This window comes from Phasianus colchicus, chromosome 1, assembly GCF_987193195.1.
Source record: "Phasianus colchicus chromosome 1, bPhaCol1.hap1.1, whole genome shotgun sequence".
NCBI lineage: Eukaryota > Metazoa > Chordata > Aves > Galliformes > Phasianidae > Phasianus > Phasianus colchicus.
In genome coordinates, this window is record NC_143436.1 from 39912216 (window position 1) to 39930725 (window position 18510).

Here is an 18510-nt window from a genome sequence, read left to right on the forward strand (position 1 = left end):
GAGAGGTTCATGTCTTTTGAGATTTCTAATTTGATTGTATATTTTTTTAATAGTTTCATGACAACAGCAATTTTTTGTGTTCATAAATCTTTTCCCAAGGAAATAGAGCAACCTTCCTTTTAAAAGTTGTAGTTAGGAAACAACACTTTGCAAATGAATTTTTTTTTCTTTATGTATGGAGAGGTATGGTAAATACATTATAGTGGTTTGTAGGGGAAAAACTAATCTGTTTGGATAATAAGCTATTGTTTTGAAGAGAATCCAACCTGAAATTACATACAAAATCTTGATAAAAAGTAAGCTTCTATTGCCAAAGTTTGTGAAGATGGCTTTGACATCCTGAAAAAACATGCAGAATTTTATAGGTTCAGAGTGGAACATTGTACCTCAGCTGGATGTCAGCAAAGAACATTAAACTCTTAATTTGGCATTGCAGTTTGTCAGCTGGTCACATCAGTTGACTTAATAATTGCTAATTGAGCACATGCACAGATGTGGAAAACAAAATCTCAAAAACTTACCCTTTGGCTGCTTGTTAGTTTTATGTGATTGGGTTGTTTTCACTTGTAGAATGAAAAGAAAGTTTATTTTCCATCTGCAGTGAGGTCTATACCATCAGATTGGTCTTGTGTTTGATGTCTTTCATAAATTGAAGGACACACTCATGGTTTAAGCTTGAAATTGTTCCATAGTAGCAAGTAAATTTGTTGATCAGTATGGAATTGGGTTGGTAAGAGAGGTCAGAATGAAAATTTGAGGATAGGACTCGGCACAATGTAAGGAAATCATATAAATTTGAAGTGCTCATGCTGCAGTGAACTATTGATTCGTACTTTCTATTGCATGCTTCAGCTTTCATGTGAAGGAGAAAAGTTTCTAGAAGATCAAAACAAGATGTCTGTAACAATCTGCTTAGGCTGTAGTAGAAAACTTCATGGCTAATTATCTGAGATAAAGTGAGGGAGTGTTACTAAGAAACCTGTTTACATAAGTGAAGTGGAAGTAGGAAGGTAATAATGATAGAATTTTTCACAAAGGCCAATGAAGTACGGTAGTATTTGTTAACTGACAAGATCAAGACTGATAGTTTGCCACTGCAAACTGAAGTATATATCTGCATCTGTTTATTGCTTGCTCATTTTAAGAAAGAAGTAAGAAGTGACAAAAATTTCCTTCCTAAAATGTGTATAACTTGAATAGAAACACAACAGTTGAAGTTCATATTCTCCTGTGGAAAAATATCCCCCCAAGGGGGAGTCTAAAATATCCTACTGAGACCAGAAAGGCTAGAAAACATGTATAAGCTTGAATAGTGTCATGTGGGGACAGGCACATTTTCTTGCAGGGTGATGACTCTAAGATGTCGGCTATGAGATTTTTATAAACATTGAGCTACATCTGCTGTACGGATATCTGTGCTTGTTGCAGAGCAGAGATAACCTTAACAGAGATAACCATGCTTTAGACTGAAATAAATGGTTTATTTTTTTAGTACAGAAGATAAAAACAGTCAGAAGTCAGCAGAAAAATAGTAATGAAATATCTTTACTGTTTTCCAGAACTAAAATTATTGGATTTTTTGGCTGAATAGTCAAACTCCATGAAACTGTACATATCTTTGCATGATTCTAAAAATTCTGAACTTTGAAAAGGGGAAACCAGTGCACACAGTCCAGAGATATAATTTGAAAACTAGCTGAAGGGATTAAAGAATGACCAATTCTTAGGTTGCTGCATTTATGTTGGTAATAAAAATGTTCTGCATCACCAAATTGTACTGCAAGCACCAGCAGAGATATGTAGTAGTCAAAGACGTGGAGATGAGCTACAGCTATATTATTACCACCAACACACTGGAACATACTATTATAGTTACAAATAGGTGTAGATAAAATAAATTCTATGTTTCTGAATATTGATTAACATGCAAGGGCTGGTCTGAAAGTAATGCTTCCTATTTTATTTTCGTGGCTCATGACGTCAGAGGCAGATGTTGGTGGTAGGGCAGTAGAGGTTGAACCTTCCCACCACTGTTCCGTTATGTTTTGTTGCTGTGTGACAGATGGCAGCAGAGGGGCAGTCTAACAGAATGGAGTCTGACACGGAAGTGTCAGTATGTAGAATTGGATTCCTCTATGCAGAAAGTGGTACCCCTTGACATTCATCACTACTTGCTCAATGTTTCTGGAGACAAAACAGTGAATGTGAGCACAGTGAGGTGGTGGGTGGTGAGTTTCAGGAGCAGTGACAGTGAGTCACTTCTGCTGGTGCAGATTTTTACGAGTCCAGCATGCAGACTCTAGTTCAATCTCTGGTGAAAATGCACAGCCTAATAGGGATGATTATGTAGAAAAACACTGTTTTGTAGCTGAAAATTTGCTCTATCTAAAGAGACTGTTATGCTCTTTGTATGTATTGTAGTTTCCGTGAAATTAAATGGGAGGCATTACTTTAAAAGTAACCTTTGTACTTTGCTGACAAGATGTCCTTAGACATCTGTTGATTGCAGGTAGTATCTTTGTTTTCTTTCAAAAGCATCAAATAAAGTTTAATAGTGCAAAAACATCTCAAGCAACAGAAAATACACATCTAAGGCATTGTACCCAAATCATTTATGGTGGAGAGGGCAGATAAGAGATGTTGCAAAAGTGCACAGATAAATACTTTCACTTTTTGAATCAGCTTCTACTTTCTAATATAGCTGTGGGCTCTCTCAGAAGTTTGCATATGTGAAAGCCAGTGTTGTTATTGTTTGCATGCAGGCCAGAATTGTACCCTTCAGCCAAGGGGTACCTCTTAAGGAAAAGCTGCCATACCCTTGTTTAGCTCAAATTATAGAAATGAACACTTAATCTTTTCTGTGGACCATTCTTTTGATTTGTGGAGGTTTTTTGTTGTTGTTTTCTTAGAAAGTAAAAAGAACAAAGTGACTTTATCTTCATGTTCCTGTGTTTCTGGCAGTATCCTTCATAAATTGATCATTGACCTTTCTTGATATATAAAAAAAAAAAAAAAAAAAAAAAGCTTTTTCCCATGATCTTGTGTTACTTGCAAACTTCTTTTTCTGTTTCAGTTTTTTTTCACCAAAAGATTCATGCTACTGGGGATGTTGGCTCTTGATGGAGAAAGACTGGTGCAGTTAAAATATGTGACTATCTTATGAATCTTCCTTATGCAACTAAAACAGTAAGATGCAAAATGCAAAAATAAACTTTTTGAAGGTTTCTTTTCCTGTTGGTTTTGTTTGCATTTTGCATCTCTATGGAAGATTCATACAGGTTTTCCACAGAGATACTAGTTTTCTGGCAAACTTTCACTTGTGATGCATTTTGTCTCATTAGTAATGTTCGCATGCATTTCAGGCTGCTTAATTTCATTACGCAAAGTATTATGCACTGTTCATCCAATAAGTGAGAGAGGTTCATTCTGCTACCCAAGGGACTTGTAAAAAGGAGTTTGAAACCTGCAAGAAAACCTGAAAATTCTTGTTGAAACATGGATCACGTTTCACTGTTACCTTTATTAACATACTAAAACTTACTTTATTGATTAAGTTATCTGTGTTTTTCTGACTCCCAAAGGCTAACTGCTGTCTCCTTAGGAATATTTACTTCTAACTAGGATTTTTTAACGCAATTAATATCTCTACACAGAACTAAGCATATTTGAAAATTGCCTTATATATGTGATCAGGTTTACTGCCTCATAGTAGGATTACTGGTTTTGATAGTATGTGGCTTTGAACATCAGCAAATATAAAAGCTTTTAAAAAGCATCAGATTTCACAGAAGCAGGAGGGACCTGTTAACACTGAAGATGTAAAGTCTCCATCCAGTATCAGTCACTGTTGGCTATGCTCAAGCATCTCTCAACTCCTTAGGCTGTGGCACACACAGCATCCCTGTGGAGCAACTGAGGACACTTGTATTGCAAGACTAAGAAGGTTGATAAAAGAATATCCTGTGATAGGAAGGAGCCAGCTCCAGCAATGAGAGCTGGGCTTATGTGTACCTGATAGGTACCCCATAGGGATCCCAGTTGATAGAAGAGCACTAGTAATGGAGAAAAACTGTCAGTGTTGAGCTGAGATGATGACCGAGGCTTAAGGAGCAAAGGCATTGGATTGGTAGTCAATCTAAAGAATGGGAAGGGACATACAAATTGGGCATGGAGTGGGGAACTGGGACTCATCAGGCAAAAAGAGTGTTGGCAGGAAGCTCTAGGGAGAACAGATTGAATAAGGAATTGGATACTCAGGTAGCAGACTTATTGCTGCCAACATATGTCCATTAGCATCAGACAGTAATTCTAGCTGGAGAGAACTGGGACAGGTTGAGAAATGAGCCAGGAAGGCAATCGAACAGACTTCAACGAGAACTGTGCTCTAGTATATAGGAACATGCAGCTTAGGCTGTGTGTGTTTCAAGAAATAAAACTCAGAGGAAAAAAAAATAGGTACCTATTGTTAGGTGTTAAACATTACTGTTTTCTTTTCAGTCCATTCCATTATGGAAACCAAAACATAAGGATGTACTCTGGTATACAAGTTTCAAAGTGCTCAAAGAGAAGGAAGGAGGGACCCTTTAAATTTCCTGAAAAACAAGATAGGTGCTAGATAAGTGTAACTCCACTCTGAAATATCTAGCTCATTATTAGAGACTATCAGAAAGGGGCTGAATTAAACTTTGAGTGTTGCAGCAGTGTTGTTACAGTTTGGATCTAGTAAGTTTAATTTCACTTTGTTGCTTAGTTAAATAAATACATTCTATCCAGACAGCCCACAAGGTACAAAATAATAGTCCACTGTGAAAGAATATTTTTAAACTACTTACTCCTGATCTTTATTTCTTAAGCCCTTGCTTCTGGAGTTATATGGAGAATATTGCCTTCCTTCTTCATTTCTTTCTACATTGCATGGCAGTGTAAATCCTTTTTGCCCCATAACTTTTGTGACAACATATTCAAGGCAATGTTCTTTGTTAATGTAAGCTGGACTCCCTAAAAAATTTAGAAAGCTAATTATATATTTATAGAAAATACCATTGCTTTTACTGCTTTAGTTAATAACATTGATTTCTTAGAGCACAGCTAGTGAAAAATGAGTTTGAAAACTATTAAAAATACTTTCAATAAACTTCTGAATTATTCAATGAAATATTTACATTGAAGATTACAGTATGCAATAAAACTTGGAGTATGCATGCATGAAGTATTCATATTTCTAGGCATTGTTACTGTTTTAACTATTACCAAGACCTGCAAAATGAAATAATGTCCATTTTTTGTACTAAGAAAAATAATAGTGTTATCATGTGCAAGATACGAGCCCTGATGATAGCTTTTTCTGGTGTATGGTGAAGGCACTGAACAATTCAAGATAGTAAAGACTGAGAAGATTCCTTAAGCTAGATTTCTTGTGTGACATTCAGCATATTAATTAATTCTGTGTGACTCAAACATGTTGATATCACTTTTTCCTATCCTCTGCCTGTCTCAGGGATTTGATTTATTAAAATCTTAAAGATCTCCAACAGTCCTGTTCAAACAATGTCCAGCACGGTATGCATTCAATCTTTGCTGGAGCTTCTAGACTGAGCTGAGGGGAAAAAAACGAGGTGAATTCTCTTTGTTTACCAGAATCTGAGACTCTGTAGGAGAAAAATAATGTATGGTAAAAGCTGAGTAGTTCCAGAAATTATTCAAATCTGACGATTGAATTTTCTTTAATCACTTTTGCCCTTGAAAGCTAACTGTTTTGAATTGTCTATTTGTGTATAGAAAAAGGGGGAAAAAAACAAAACCAAAACAACAACAAAAAACACTGCATAGAAAACATACAATTCCAGATCTTTTTGGTATCAAATGAAATCAGAGAGCATGCTAATTTAAGGAACCCTGTGGGGACACAGCAGCAGGAAAATATGCTGTAGGTGACATCACTGAAATTGACCACGCTTGGCTCACTGAATAAATCCACAGATATATACAATATTGGAGCACATTAGGGGGGAAAAAAAAAAAAGGCAAAAAACAAACAAACAAACAAAAAAAAACCACAGATGAAATGAGTCGACAATGAAGGAAATTTGTTCTTGTCTTTTTTTTTCTGTGTATTTTAACAACCTGGTTAACTTCAGTGATAATCAACTTCTGACAATCAGAAGCTGAAAGGCACTGAACAAACCAAGTATAATTAAAATACTTGTTAAGCAGCAATTGCTTGTGAGCAAAGATGGAAAATACAGCTGTGTAGGTACAGGAAATGTTTACATGGAATGTCTTAATGTTCTCTTAAAGGGAGAAAAGAAAAAGGACATTTTCTGAGCTGTGAAGAAACTGTAAACTGACTGATAGAGCCTTTCAAGATTTCCCTGTGAAAAGAAAACTACGTTGATGCCAGTCATATAAGGTATTTTAAACAAACATGGATTCTTTTACCTTCAGTACCCTGTTAATGCTTTAATGGATGGTGCTTTCCTAGAAATAAAATGGAGGTAATAAATGATTTAAAGTCATAGCTTTTTCAGATGTAGAGTCTATTAGATTGGTGAACATACAATTTTGTAGGAAGACGTAATTATTTCAAAATGACGTGAAAGACAAAAATGCAGTTTGTGTGCATTTGTTGGCTGTTCATAATGCAGTTGTATTTTTTGCCTGTTCTCACCATCAACTTGCATTTTGTGAAATCCCAAGCTGTCATGGTTCATTATCCATAGATAATCTTGAGCAGCCTTGCATCATAAAAAAATATGCTGTGGCATCTGCCTTTGTGCACCAGTATACAGATCATTTCTTACTAAGATTTGTTTGATTTATCCATTCAGTAGTCTGCGCTCATATATTTTTGTGTGTGAATATCTTCAGCAGTGGGAGCTGCATATACTACATTACTGAGATCGTTCAGCTTGTAGATATAATATGTCTCCCATGCATTTTTAGCTAATGAGTTCCATTTGAGCTGATGTTTGTACAACTCCATCTCCACCAGTCAGTCGTATCACTGCTGTAGTCATTTCATAAGCTCCCGTACCAGTGATGTAGACAGCACATTGAAATCAGCAGTTGTGATAGCTGTGATTATAACATCAGTCTTGCATTCTAGACCCTATATTTTGACTTTTCAGATTTTAGGAGAATAAAATGAAATTAACATCATGATTATGTTCATAGTGAGCAGTAGTGTCCAGACATAAATATATTTAATAATGAGGTCTTTATTTCCTGTAAAGTAATCACGTTGGTAAGAGAGATTATTTGTTTTTGAAAGACAGTTAGTAAAATTGCACAGTACTCACAGGTATCAGTAAGTAAAAGTCCTCTTCATCCCACTAATTTAAATCCTGTTTAACTGTTGTAGTGATGGGAAATTGAATGTATTTTGTTTTAGAGATGTTCCAAGGTCACTTAACTCTTATTCTTGTTTAATGATACAACATTTGGAAATGAATTTGTTATTGCAGCTGTTTCATGTAAAAATGCTTCAACAATCAACAGTGAAAATACATTACTGCCCTTTTTAGCTTTGTTTCAGATCTGCTTCACTTGGTGACTATTTGAAATTAACCCAAAAGCTGTTTTTAAGAAACTGTTGGAATACTTTTCTGAGTATGTTAAATCAAAGTAGAGTTGCTTGCTGTAGCCTCGATAGCCTGTCTTCAGCCAGTTGCTTTGATGTTTCCTCCAGGGAGGAGGAGAGTAAGAGAAACAATCTTGTTCTATTAGGATTCCTTATAATTGCCAGGCTTGATGCAATTTCAGTGAAACATTGCACAGAAATCACCCTTTTAATAGATGAAAACAGTGTCAGAAGATACTTACAGGGCTTCTGTTTGCATGTCACAGTTCCCATACCAGTTAATTGTTTGTACTTACAAGGGCTTTAAGGCTTCATTTGGGTTACAGCTTTTTATACTTTTCCTGTTTGTTTGTGCAGATGTTTCACAGAGAGCTTGTGGGAGTGCGGATCATTCACAGGTCAAATGGAAAGTAACAATACGTAAAGACAATGAAATGTCAGGGCACTTTTCAGCAAAAGTTCACAAAACAAATGAAAGGCCACAAGAAAATGCAAAACAATATGTCCTCAAAGTAAATTGTCCCCAAGGAAAATAAATTACTTGGAGAGAATACTATTCTTTTGTATAGTACAGCAGATTGTTGTGAGACTAAGTCTTGATGTGTGACTTCTGCAGTGGCTGTCATTTTGCCCAAAGCCTACCTTTTATTTTCAGTAATAAAACAAAGTACAGCTCTGTGCTGAATTCTCAGTGGAAAAAGAAGGGAGAGAGTGAGAGAGAGATTGAAAAAATATTTTATTTTTTAATTCCCCAGCATCTGTTCATGTTCCACCAAACCTTGCAAATGGATTTTGATTGAAGTAGTAGTGTATTCATCACAGTGATAAAATTAATTTCCATCTCTGTTTACCATCTTGTCTCTCAGTTACAGGCACTTTCTTCTGAGAATATGAAATGCTGACTATGAATCTGGGAGTTAAGTCACCAATGTTTAAATCTGTTATCATAGATAACTCAAACTAATCTAAATGAAGGCAAATGTTTTGAAATCTGAATTTCTATCTGAACAATAGCTTCAAAGACTCACGCACACATTTGACTGTTTTATGCCCTGAGGTGGATTGCTACTAAGGAGATTACACACATATACCCATCACCTACAGTGAGGTTCTTAGGCATGTGAAATAGAATAATGTCTATAATGTAAATATGAAGAGGAAAAGCAATCCCAAACAAAAAATTGAATATGAATGACCCCAGGAACATTAAAAAAAAAAAAAATCCACACCAAACACTTAAAAATACAACAAATCCTGAGGACCTTCTGCGCAAATCTCAACTGGAAATGCTTTTTAATTCGTCATCTAATTCGTAGAATTTCTTTGAAAGTTCTTGAAGTATTGTTGGTCTCTATGTACTACGTTACAGATTGGATTAAAGGGGATACATTAATAAGCAGAGTCATTAGGAAGTACCTTCTAAGACTTCTTCAACATTAGAAAGTTTTTACTGAGACACAAAATAATTGCAGATGGTTAAGCATTACAAGCAATCTTCCTATTTAAAAAATCCATTAAAATATTAAAAATAATCCTTTGAGTGTTTTTGATACACTGTCTCTTTAATACTGCTTTCCATTTAGAAATATGTTTAGTGTTTCAATTTTTGTGTTACTTTTGCTTTTACGTGATGATAGGAATGAGGATAATAGCATTTGTCCTGTTACAGGAGTTGTTAGTTCTGATGTAGTTGGTTTAGGCATTCAGGAAATGCAGAGTGATGCTCCTCACAGAGCACAGAGGAATGCCTGTAAATGATACAGGCTCAGAACAGGGAGGCCCCAGACCAACTGCTTTCAGTGCTCTGACCCCATTTATACAAAAAAACCCTCAACATTCTAGTTTAAAGCAACACTCTTATGAGTTCTTTTCAGGAAAACAAGAACTAGTCCTGGAATTCCTGTTTCATTCTCATGCAAATTATACTCCACTAACCATGGGGAAGCAAGTAGGACTCCATATGAAATTTCTCTTCAGTCGGTGAATTTGGCTAGAGGAGAATATCTTAGGACTTACACAAATATATCTCACTAAAAAAGTGTCTTACAAACTAATATAAAACTCATTACAAACTGGAGAATATTCTTTAACTTGTTAGAGAAAAATGATGCTTCCCCAAATTATCCCCCCTTTTTTTTTTTTCCCCTTTTTTAAATAATTGTATTATGTTTCTGGATTTTCTGGACAAAGTCTTGTGTACTGGAAAGACACTCGCATACTGTCATGGTATATTCAAGAATCAAGAGCTAAGGCATTGTTGTAAAGAATGCCAACATTACAGGTGAACACTGTTGCTACTGTTTGTAGACCTGTCTGATAAGAAAGGCTTTCAGTAGGTATTAAGTATTAACATTTCTTTTTGATGGTTTGTATTACAGTGTTTATATATATATATATATATATATATATATATATTTTTTTTTCCCTAAACTAATACTTTGCTTAATTTCTCTTCTGGGATCCAACTTTCCACTGATAAATGAAAATCCCTATTTTGTAGATGGATGCATCTTGCCTTCTGTAATCATTTCCATCCTAAAGGTAAACCTTCAAGCAACAATGAAAATTGATTTTTGCATAGATCTGTGATACATTCATCCATTAGAAATAGAGAGCGCAGTAATGCAAAATTTACTTCATTTAATCTCTTGAAACATTAAATTGCATAATGTGCTTGGCAGAAAGTAGCCTACCATCTTATAGTGGCAACACAGGTTGCAATGAGATTTCTGGTTTTTGGCCATGGAGAATGAATCAGACATACCAAGGGATTTTTTGTGCAAAAATAAAACTTTCACAAAGCCATATAGTTAAAAGTGTCGCTCTGTCGGTCTTACTCTCCATTTTAAGGAGAATGAAATTGCTGGTGCAAAAAAGGTTTCTTTCTTCCCACAGTGCTGCATATATTGTGTGACAATCTAAAACTGCAGCAATTATACATAGCAGTTAAATAAAATGAGAACAATCAAACAGTCAGCTCACTGAGCCAGAGGTGGTACTTGGAGTCCCTGCTGTTTTTCCCAGTCAATCTCAGCATCAGTGATGGTCAGGAAATAGACTTCATTTTCCTGCATATGTTTATGTGGCGGGGGGGACATGACTTTACTTTTTGTCAGGCAAAAAAAAAACCCAGAACTAAAAGAACTTTGGGGAAAAAAAAAAAAAAAAGAAAAGAAGAGAAAAACCTTGGATATGTGGAGAAAGCAAATATTTACAAATGCATATTATACCTGGGTAGAATATTATTTTTAACTGCTTGGGTAGAAGGTCCACCTTATCAGTACAGGAGGAAGCCAAGAGGTCTACAGAAATCAAAACTACTGGGAATTTGTACTGCAATAAAAACTGTAGCAGTAAGTTCTTGCAAGATTCTAAGGGGAAGAAAAAACACATATAGGACATAATAAGATACATAATAGATAAGTGGATAGCAGTTCTTTTCATAGACCCAGTTGTGTTCCATATAACTAGTGCAGGAAGTTACACCAATTTCTGAAGTAATTGTAGCTGTCAGAGGTCAGAAAGAGATTGCGAAGATGAGGCAGATAAGTTTAATGTGGTTTGGAATGTCCTCTGATCCCAACATAGGGTTGGTCAAGTCATACACATAAAATTTTGTGACAAGTTGCCTCAAAAAAGAAAAAAAATCTTTATATTTGGTATACATAGGGCATTTTAAATATCTCCAGTGGAGAGGTAGGAGAACAGCTGTGGATCAAGCCTATCTAGTTATTTTGTAAGGTAGATTGGAAATCACGACTCTGAAGAAGTCTAAGGCTGTAGTTTTATGATAGCCTAAAACTACACTTTTGCTGGAAACTGTAATCTTGTCCTCCTTTGTTGTTCAGCATTAAGATCTAACGAAATAGTTTTCAGCAGACAGGCTGTGTTGCTGACACACAAGGCATAATAGTTATGTGCGTGTAGGAAGTAGGACAGAATATCATCTGTCTTGGCAGCAGCAAAGCCATATATCTGTTTAACCAGCTCCTGAAAGCATTCCAGTACTCAACCTACAGAGAAGGACAGAAGGGAGTGGGTGCTGACACCACCATTCTCCTTCCATGCAGCAAATGACACATCACTAATGGCAGCACGCTCTGTAGTGTAATGGATAATGAGCTCCAGTCACTTTCATATAACTGAACTACCCAAATTAGTAAAATTAGTTCCAGATTGGATCTCTAGGTGTGGTGGGATGATGACCTGGGCTGGCCACCAGATGCCCACTCAGACACACTCCCCCTCCTCAACGAGGACGGGGAGAAAATACAATGGAAAAATTCATAGGTCAGAATAAAGACAGGGACCAATTTCATTTATTGCTAATTAAAATGGATTTGGATGGTGAGAAAGAAAAAACTGTGACACCAGCTCCCCAGTCACCACTTTTTCCCAGGCTTATCTTCACTCCTTCACTTCTAGCTCCTCCATTTCCTTGTCCCCAGGCAGCACAGAAGGTGGAGGAATGGGGCTGTGCTCAGTCCCTAGCAGTTTTCCTCTTCCATTTCTTTCTCCTCATACTTTTCCTTGCTCCACCATGGCTCCTTCCTTAAAGAACTGTCTTTCAAGAACCACACCATCATGGGCTTTCCATGGGCTGCAATGTGATTATCTGCTAAGGCATGGTCCTCTTCATGGTCTGTGGAGGAACAGCCTGCTTCACAGGATTGAAGGGAGCTCTGCTTTGGTGCCTGGAGATTTTCTGCCTTCCTTCTTCACTGATGTTGTCTGCAGAGCTGTTTCTCTCACATTTTTTCCTCAGTCCTCTCTGCTGTTTTGTATTTTTACCCTTTCCTAATCCATATTCCTTTAGGTGTCGCCATCTTGGCTGCTGGCCCAGCTGTGTCCAGCAGCCTCTCTTCACAGAGGAGCCCTGCAGCCTCCTGACAATGCCTATGTATGCACACCCAAACACCAGGTCTTCTCTCAAACAGTTTAAACAGTGAGTGAAAGTAAAGGTAATTTTCTCAGGATACTCTTGAAAACTTTTTCTTCCTAAGTAATCTTTGGAACCTTGAAACTTTTTTCTGATCTCACAGACACCCATTTTCTGTTCATGTAACAATACCGGTTGCAAGGGAGCTCTTCTCTCTAAGTACCATGATAAGTACAAACAGAATAAATCCCATGAAGTATTCAAAAGTAATATTTAACTTTTTAAATATCACTGAATCCAAGATTTGCATGTACAGGATGTATTAGGAGTGGAAGAGGGAGACCTCAGCGCCACAGAGGTGGCAAACCCCAGAGCTTGCTGAAGGTGTTCATAAGATGTGGCAGGTGATGACCAGGGTCAGGCACCTCTGCCATATCCCTTTCTGGTTCCCACCTGCTGTTTTATTGCTGCATGCTCTCCACACTATTGATTAGAATACCTTCCTGAGATGAAATTCAACCTCTGCTGTTGTCCCAGGATTTCTGTGGTAAAGTTGGGTTAACACTGATTCTTTCATTATTTATAATATACTTCACAGTGTCAGAAACATAATGACCCTAGCAATGTCCTTTATATTATGACAGACTGTTGGAACTGTTTGTACAAACAACTGATTTATTTTGTTCGCACCTTTAAAAAAATATATGGAAACCTTATCTATCTTTAAAATACAAATTCTTATCTGTGCCTGACAGATCACATCACTATGAGAGGTCCAAAATTGGTGGTTCTCGGTAAAATTTAATTATCTGGCACTTTCCAACAGCAGCTTGTCTAGTACTGACATGTAGAATTTCATTTTGTTCAAACATCTTTTGTGTGGATGTCTCCTTGATATTGATAACAGTGGCTTTTGGTAATGCTTATCTCCTTTTGATTCTGAAAATGTAATAAAGAAGGAGAATACAAAATAATGGCTACATGCATTAGTTAGACAGACATCCATCAAGGCTTTGCATGAGACTTAGCTTTTCAGATATCTCAGGCAACAGAGATCATAAAAGCAGTGTTAGGATGGGAAGCATGTCCACAAAACCAAATAAATCACTGTCCGAACAAGGAGTGAGCCAAGACAGATCCTCTTGTTCATTCATGGAATTATTCCCTTTTCCAAACATTTTTTGGAATATATTGTTAATTGTTAATCATCATGGTTATCTCTCTTCATAACTACAGTAATTCAACTTTTCAAGGCACATAAGACTTGGGTTCTTTCTACAAATTCTAGAAGATGTGATAGCAATAAGAAACCAGTGCAAAAGAAAGAAAATAGTCTTTATAATCTGATGTTTATAGATAAGAATGGTTAGCTGAAAAGAAGCGTAGAATTAAACATAGAACTCAATCTCATTGTATAACAACCCTATCGTTAAAAACCTGTGCATATAAATACAGGCAGCTGTGGATAGAACTCTTGCTTTGTAGTTCCTAATTTAAATGTTAAAGCGATGGATGTTTTTATATAGAAAATGTTTAAATATGTGACTTTCCCTGAGATACTTGTGAGTAATGAAATGGACAATAAGTACAGCCTGGTGCACGTATTGTATAGGTGCATATTGGAAATATTTGGACTAAGAGTTAGACATATCACAGAAAAAAAACAAAATTGAATGGTTTTTATGTTCAAATTTATTTGTCCAATAATTTCTAATTTTGTGTCTGGCACAGAAACCCACTGTGTACAATGAAGACTGTATGATGTGTCTCACTTGGTTAAGCTTTCATAGTGGGCGCTCTTGTATCCAGAAGATCTAGCTACCTCTCTGGACTGTCATTTAAAAAACAAGTTAGGAATAATAGTAATGATTTTGAACAGTTTGTATTATGCTTGTTTTACTTTGTTTGGTTCTGAAAACGTAAAAAAGTGCATTGTTGGTTGATAAAAGACTATAATTTTGAATCAGAAAAAAATATCAGTGATTTGAGAGAAAAATTATTGTAGTAAGTTTGGTACTGGGATTACATAGGAGTCATAAAAATATTTTAAGGTATTTTTTTGGCCTGTGTCCATCTCAAAGCAGCCAAAATAAGCTGTTTACAGACCTTGGTATTCAAATTTCAAGGTATTTATAATCAGAGCTTCTCAATATGGGAATTTTCTAAGTCTTCAAGTTTTCTAAGTAATTAAAGAAGTTACTCTTCAGTATACCAGAAATCATTTCCGTTTCCATTTTAAAAGCTTTCATTATAAGACTACATAAATGGAGAAAAGCATGCTACAAATAGGTAATATTTTAAGCCTGAATAGAATTGACAAAATTTGAAATAATTTCTGAAGTTGCTGAAATCACGTTATAAACCATGGAAGGAAATTTACTCTGCATGATATATTAGATACTTTCTAACAAAAATATTTGTTTAGAAGCTGCAATATCTTTTTGGGAATATGTATCTGTTTTGACTTTACGTTGCTATATGTGCTCAGTTGTCATACTCTGAGGCTTTGAATATGTAGCTCTTGATTTGTGCAGCCAGATTCAGTGCTGACTGAAGACTGTAAGGAGAGACCTGTGTGTTTCACTGGCAGGACATCTGATCTGAACGGGACAATGCTGTCAATCTGCTGTGTGAGAAATATAGAATTTTTGGCTTTCTGATAGGCTGTCAGTATGCCTTGATAGATGCAGTAAGCAATTTTAAGCTATGCTGTGTGCCACAGAAGAGTCTGTGCAAGGTGTGTGGTACAGCCTGTGTCTCAGGAGAAGCCCAGATAGAAACTAGAATAGGAGCTAGGTGCTCGTCATATGATTATTTAACAACCTCTTTGATAAAATTAGGTGGGTACAGAGGTGGGAAAACCATACCCTTGATAAAATCATCACAGATATGGAAGATGTAGATCCAGTGATCAGGGATGATATATTTTCCTTAGACAGAGAAAATGCACGTTGATATCAAAGGCATTAAGCATTTCAGTTCTCATACCAGGTCCAACTTTTGTGGTGGCTTTCAAGTGGGTTGTAATAGAATAGCCAAGAGGGAATCTCCTGACCAAAGCACACAAAGCCATACAGCTTGATATAAAATAAAAAAAGCTCAGCAGCAAACAGCTGCTATTCTCCAATTATCTGCCCCTGGATTTTTGGAGACAGAAGAACAGAAACATGACAGCATGTGGTAATCCTTACAATATGTGATCAGTTTTGGCAACAAAGTTGCAAGGTATTCTTACTGTATTGTGTGAAAGACAGCTGTTACTGCTTTTATTTGACAGAAGAACTCTAACTTACATCAGTTAGTGTTCTTGTTCTGCAGGAAATAACAACAGTTAACTAAGATTGACAAATTGTTTCTTTCAGCACAAACTAGTTTATAAATGAAGGGTGTTGGCTCCAAAATTTCATTCCACTGCTGCCAATACATCATTCATATACAAGGGTATGCCTGGTACAATTTTGAGCTCAAAAATCACCCAGCAAATAAACACTTGTTTACCACACAGTGATGTACGAATATAAAAATGAATCTTTTTTAAATCTCTCTGCTGCTGTGCATTCTGCTGCTTCTTTTCCACTAGCAACCAAATGGTTATTTCTGTATTAATACATTGACTGGATGAGCTGCTGAAAGAAAGATAGATTCAGATCTTGCTACAGTCAGTGGTGTTTTAAAACATGCATTTTATTTACATCTGTAAGCAGTATGGAAGGCTATCAACCTTGCAAGTTTCTGTCTTGTGTTCTTGAGTGGATAGTGTTGCATGGGAAGTGTGAGAAGCATATATTCATGTGTGCAGCTGTGTGTATAATGCTGGCTTAGTCTTATGGCTGCTTAGGAATGTTTGTTCTGTTTGTTTTTGAGGAGCACAAAGAAGTTGGGTAGATAATGCTGAGCAGCCAGTTTCTCAGTCTGTTTGATTTCTGCAAGTCAGCTGCATCCACATCAGTACATTCCTTGAAAATGAGGAGGACTTAAAAGAGGTACAAGTGCCTGGGCAGCAGTCTTCCACATAACTTGTGTCTGCTGGTATTCTTTTGAATCTGTAAATTCCTTGATCAGGCATTTCCTGGATTACAGAATTTTTACAGGAAAGGAGAAGGTCTTACTCATCTAAGTAATTTTGAACAGAGTCCAGGAGATTGTTTTTCCTCTTGAAATACAGGTTTGCAGTGACATTTGACATAGGCATCACAGCCAGATCTACTCTGAGATTTACAGATAGGGATATGTGAATTACTCATAGTAGCATAAAGGCATCCTAAACATGTTTTCTTAAATCCAAGCATTGTATGCAGATCTCTTGAAAGGATGACACCTTGAAATAGGCGCTGTATCCTAGAATTGTTGTGCCAACTTTTACACGTTTGGTTATGTTGATTTCAGTGAGAGAATTTGTGGATTAAAATGCTAGCCAAAGATGCTGGTCTCTGTCAGCAACTATAGAACTCAGCTTGGCTAGGGCTAGTGATAAATTTGAATCTAGTTAAAGTTGCAACATGGTGTTCATTAGCTTCAGCAAGGGTAATTTCTGAGATGAAGTGTTGCTATCACCCAATGTGTTAAATAAGCAGTCAGACTAAGCAGGTGGTGGGCAGAGATCAATGACTTTCCATTAAACAATAGGTAATTTCTCAGTAGGAAATAACTCATATTCCCCCAAAGGTTCACATACCAAATTTCTTATGCTGCTTTATAGTTGTAAGAAAATTGCCAGTCAACTATGTGCGCTCTGCAAACATGAAGAGGCAGAAAACCTTGTAGACTTGTTGAAGAATAATCTTATTTTTTCTTGTAAGCCATTGTGCGTGATGCTGTGTGCATGTAAGAACAGGTTCATATCAGCTTTACTCTGAAGTTCATCACTAATTTATTTATATTCTGAATGTTTTCCAATGTTACAGTGGTTCTCTTATGTACTTTAAAGTGCCACCATTACATATGATATTAAGTCAGTGGAAGTATTGACTTCTTCATATATTTGTCTGTTTAAACAGAGTTTTGTGAGAGAGGGGTGTAATATTTAGAGATAAGGATAAGGATAAAGATTTGGATAAATTATTCAGCTTGTCTTCTTGATTAAATCTGCTACAGAACACCTTACAAATTTTGGGAGAAAACTCTTTATTTTGGCTTTTCCTTTCGCCATTTCATATCATAGCCTATTTCAGATTGAAAGCAGAAGTGCCAAACATTTTTATAAGTGTGCTCTCCCAACATTCCAATTTAGTTGCTTCATGCCTTACATTCTGATTTTTTTTTTAACTTGGCTGAAGCTTAATCAATAATTTCCAGAAGTTGTACTTCTTCTAATATTCTGTTTTGATGTAGAAATCTGACAGTGGATGGAAGTGAGTTGACTTGAGAAGGCACAGATAAGGTCGTGTCCATCCAGTTCATTTGACTTAGTTTCTCTTTGGTTTATCGTAATATATTGGTGTTAAAAATGGATTGGCATGAGATGACCAATGAGTATTTTGGTTATCCGTGCCCGGAAGGTAGTAAAAACTATCTGCAAAAAGGTTGAGGCACAGGGCTTGTTCAGCCTGGAGAAGAGATGGCTCTGAGAAGAATTCCTTGCAGCCTCCCTGTAAGGGAAGGGAAGGCTCATAATAATGGAGCTTATAATCAGGAGGGAAGCTGACACCGTACATGGTCTGATAGAAAAAGGGGAAACAGTTTTAAATTAAAAGAGTGGAGATTTAGATTAGAGAGATTTAGATGTCAGGGATAACACTTAGACTGAGAGGGTGGTGAGGTGCCGGAACAGGTTGCCCAGAGAACTGTGGATGCACCATCCTTGGAGGTGTTCAAGGTCAGATTGGGTGGGTCCTGGGCAACCTGATCTACTGTCTGATTTGGTGGTCGGCACACCAACCTCCCCACAGCAGAGGAGCTGGAACTGCATGATCACTGAGATCTCTTCCACTCAAGATATTCTGTGATTTTATCATTCTGTGATACAGTTAGGTCTAGACAGTTCTTCTACACTACTTTCTGTCAACCAATTTCTAGTCTGCTTCTCATATAGATACTAATGAAAAAAAATATG

At 36.6% G+C, this 18510-nt stretch overlaps 1 protein-coding gene across 2 annotated transcripts in view; it reads left to right on the forward strand.

Moving 5' to 3' along the window:
• SYT1 (synaptotagmin 1) overlaps positions 1-18510 on the forward strand; it is a 337296-nt gene that overhangs the window by 70663 nt on the left and 248123 nt on the right. For both annotated transcript variants that reach the window (XM_090139151.1, XM_090139144.1), the window contains exon 2: positions 6298-6409. The gene's annotated coding sequence lies outside the window, so the exon portion shown is untranslated. The remainder of the gene's footprint in view (positions 1-6297; positions 6410-18510) is intronic.